The sequence below is a fragment of the Chelmon rostratus genome, chromosome 14, assembly GCF_017976325.1.
Source record: "Chelmon rostratus isolate fCheRos1 chromosome 14, fCheRos1.pri, whole genome shotgun sequence".
Classification (NCBI taxonomy): domain Eukaryota; kingdom Metazoa; phylum Chordata; class Actinopteri; order Chaetodontiformes; family Chaetodontidae; genus Chelmon; species Chelmon rostratus.
Window position 1 is genome coordinate 5,280,974 of NC_055671.1, and position 4,616 is coordinate 5,285,589.

Below are 4,616 nucleotides of genomic sequence, written 5' to 3' on the forward strand. Positions count from 1 at the left end.
CTTTTCATTGATGAGGTGTATTTGGGACAAATGGGAAACATTTTGGTTTGAATTATGGTTCAAGGTTAATTTAATTATGATGTCCAGGATTTAGTCCAATCCGGCGCGTCTTCTCGCGATTTTTGTAAGTTTATGGTATTTGCGTGAATGACAGAGCCCGCGCATTTCGACGAGACTCCAGCACAGAGGAGCAGAGCGGACTAGTTCAACTGGTAACCACTGGCCGGTGTATGTTAAAGTCTGAGGGACTGTGGACACGAATGAAAAGCCATTGAAAAGGTAGCCAGACCTGCCCAGGCTAACGTTTCTAAAGAAATACACGATGTACAGCAAAGGGACGGTGAAGCTCCAGGTGGCAGTGTTAGGTGAGCGGACACCAAACCCTGTATTAACTGTCAAAAGCAACTCCACTTTAACGCCTACTTACAAATGTAAGAATACGGTGTTAATGTTGTTAAATTAAGGGAGCTCCACAGGTCTCAGGTCAATTTGCGACTCTGCATGGGTCCAAAATGGCTTCAGTACAGCCACAGGAGAGCGCAGTCTTCTGGTACATGTGCAGCTGTAACGTAAATAATGACAAGCCAGTGGCCCTGATAAAAACAAAATGGCCTCAGTGGTCCAAGGTTATACGTCTGATTTAGAGTGGAGCCGTTTTAGTAGTTTGAACTGCTGCCAGTGAGAAGCTGCGATATTCAAACGTTGATATCTCGCTGCCACGCCGTCATGGCTGACCGGTGCTGTTCATAGAGCGGAGCCGTCGTTAATGTCGTGGCACCTGAGCTGTTCCTGTTATCCCAGACCAACATGTCCGCCGTGGAACAGCTAGTCCTGCTGATGAATCACGGGGTGTGGGGTTTTCGCTGTTACCCGGCCAGTAACAGACTATGACAAAATCATTATTGTTAATTTCAGGAGTCAATTGCTAATGAGGACATTGAAGATTTCACGGAAAAGTCAACCAACAAAATAAAAATCTCAGGCCTGTGCTTCTGAGGAATGAGTTAACACTGAGAAACCATGACTTATAAGAACGGTAAACCCTTCAACATTGAGTTCTGAGGCTAGTTTCTAAAATAGCTCTCCTCCTCAGGCACCATTTACTTATTGTCTGTAAGTAGGCAAACTAAAGTATGTTGAGTTTAAAACTACTTCCCTCTTTATGTGAGCTCCTGTGTTGCAAAAATGTAGGAATTCTCAGAGAAAACACAGAAGACATAACCTCCTGTCCTTAATGGAAGCTGTGTCCCTGACTGAGGTGTGTGTGTGAGAGAGAGAGAGAGAATGGGAGGGAGGTGGTGTGATGCGCCTCTGGAGACTGTCTTAATATTCTGAAGTGTGAGCCAATGTTATTTGGAAGTTTTTGTCCTTGAGTGGCTCCTCTGTGAAATTTCTCTGTGTGTGTGATGTGGTCTGTTTTTCTTATGGCAGTAGCTCATTTTATTGGAGGTGGAACATGTGGCTGATTTGTCTTGCGCTATGCTCACTTGAATTCGTATGATCAGTAGAATTTGCTTGGAAGTGGAACTACATTAGCAAATATCAATTTGCAGTCTGCTCCCCATTTAGTAGTGAACCATCCCAGCGAGGATGTCCTGATGCTGCACATCAGGTGAATTATCCTGAGTGATTCTTTAAGTCAGCTGCTGAATAACAATAACACTGAATGGACAGTGTTAAAAACATCATCCAGGCTTGGGCTTGGGAGAGAACTGGTTCATCTTGTGCTGGTATTGCCTTCAGCCCCTTCACTGGTTTGGTTCATGGTCATATTTAAGGTGGATTGATAGTGCCAAACATGTTCCACACAAAAACATACACAGCGAGTTACATACACTGTGCCTTGGCGGCAGAGCACGCACTCAGATGAACGTCATGAAATACAAAGCCTCTGTTAGTCTTATCTTTCTAGCTTACATGGCAGAGCATATTATTGCACACATCAGTCTCTTGCAATTGCTTTCTCATATGTAGCATTACCCCTGACTATAAGTCAGAAATGTGTCCTCTTGTAAAATGGTTAATACTGTATTTTGTGAGATTGTTAAAGGGCCTGTAACAGCAAATCATCTTATGCAGCTCTTATGCAGCGCTGCATGAAAGAATTCTAGCCTGGTTAAATATGTTTTGCACAGTTCTGTGGACAACGTACCACATTGTAATCTCAGTTTGAGCCTCTTGAAAACCACTGTTGACTTTCTGAAGTCTTTTCAATGCCATTGTCTTTTAGAGTTTAGCTGTTACCAGACAATTATAGAACCTAGTTGAAGTGGCTGCCTTCTTTACTTTTATACCACTCACTTGCTGCCCATATGACTTCACATGAATCCATATTATTGCAGCTGTACCATCATATCCAAATAGACATCTCCTGGTCATTCACCAGAGGGCAGTCTTGTCACACTAAAAACAACAGATCCATCCTGGCAGACGATACCCATTAATTAAATAAGCCTTCAAGAGCAACCTGAGAATAGTTTTCAAGGATTGCACATATTATGCTGAAACATAAAACTATCACTGTTAGCGACGTTACTATGTAAAACACCCTATGATTTACAGTGTTTATGAACAATAAAATGTTGGAAGTGAAAATGATTTCTTACATTTCCTCTAAACACAGTAATTAACTATTGTATGAGCAACCAGAACGACCATGTACATAAGAAAAATTGCCAGGCAACAAAATAAACAATGACAGAAGAAGATGTACATTTTATTAAACTTCTAAAACTGTCCTATACAGTACAAATCGGTAGATAATATACAGTATGTTTTCTTGTCTTTTATGTGAAGAGGTACAAGTGACTTGCACCCACATAGTTCCTCATCTCGCTCTCTGTGTTGTGGAGGCATTTATGAAGCACTCTGCCGCAGTTTGTTGTGCTGCTGCAGTTTCCCGGTGCTATGAGAGATGCCTGAAGCAAGTCAGGGTGAAATCACAGAGCGGTTTTGTTTTCACTGGCATTGCCACTGTGCTTCTAACACCTACCACCCAAAATATGAGGAAACTGGAAATACTTGCAAGCTACTGAAAAAGGGAGTTGAGGAGGAGACAGGGAAGTGATTTACTCTGTTCGATATGAAGACAGGACAAGGGAAGACTTTAGGGGACATTCATGACCTCTCTCATGTTTGCAACCATAGAAAAATCTGATGATGACATTTTATAATTAGACACAAGCTGTCATGCTGCAAAGTCCTTGACAAGTTGATGGTATTCCAATATCTCAAATAGACAGAGCTGATTAAGTTGTGAATGTGAGACAGAGACACATAGCTGCTCCATTCATCCATATAATTGAAGCAGTAGCTCCATCTATAGATATTTAATGAACAGATGGATCTGTTGAGAGAACGCTGCAAGTTTGATGTAAAAGCATGACCTCAAGTCACGCACAAAGGGCTTGATTGATTTTTAGTTAAAAGGATCACAGCTTATGAGGAAGCTTTTCAGCTCCTGGTTGTCATACTAAAATAAGATATCATGTTGGCACACTGGCAACAGCTCTTATGTAGTTGTTTACACCATCACACATTTCGATTAGAGTAGCTGTCTTAGAATAATCTGCTGTTTCAAATCCTGTTAGTGTTGCATTATAGAAAACAGACTTTTGTTATTTACTGACTATAGAGGTAACCAGACCTTTATTTCTTACTCAGAATTCAGTTTAGACACATGGGATTCAATGTGGTGCACAGGGTCTGTGGACCTTGAGCTGAAGCTCTTATTTGCAGTGGAGACCTTTTCTTTCAAAGGCCTTGCACATTAGCTAAGGATGTGTAAACACCCACCTTACTGAAAACAGTTTGCCAACAATGCCTCTACCTCTTAAGAAATCTCCCCAAGAACGCCAGGGGGAAGCGCTTAAATGGTGTTCTTAATGCACTTAGCGAGGTATACACTACCTCCAGCTTTTTCAATTCACATCACAGGTCAATTTGCTTCTGTTTACTTGCTAGTAATAAAAGACAAGCCCTTAAGAGGCAGCAGAAAATCCCGCTTCAGCTTGTTCCAAGAGTCATTGAGGTTAGCAGAGCATTCTTTCCCTTTTGGCCTCAGTGGTTCTTTGAGAGAAAGGCACTTCAGGTATAATGCAGTAAAACACCCACAGACTGCAGTGACTACTGCTAAGCCATCCACAAGGACAATGTTTGTCTCTCGAGTGCTCTTTGGATATTTGACTTTTTCAAACCTGCTGTTTGAACTTTAAAGTAAGGTCCCTCATACAGTACTGCATTTTTACAATACAGAGCCAAACATCTCACGTGTGACCTTTCCAAACTGGAATTCTGAATAATCCACGAGCATCGTGACTTTATTTCATATAGCATCATTTAATTCCCCTGCTTCTGTCTGTGTCCATGTTGGTTGAGTGAACTGTTTTAGTTGTTTTTACAGCCTTTTCTTTTGTCTGCTCATCCTATAGCCATGCTATCATCAGTTGTTCGTGTTAGTTCATCAGTTGTTAGTTGGCCGGTCTACACTACGCTACACTGGTTCAGGCTAAAATATCTCTACAACTATCAGATGGATTGCTATGAAATTTTCCACATTCCCAGCAGATGATTGCTACTGACTCTGGTGATCCCCTGACTGTTCCTCTCGAGCCACC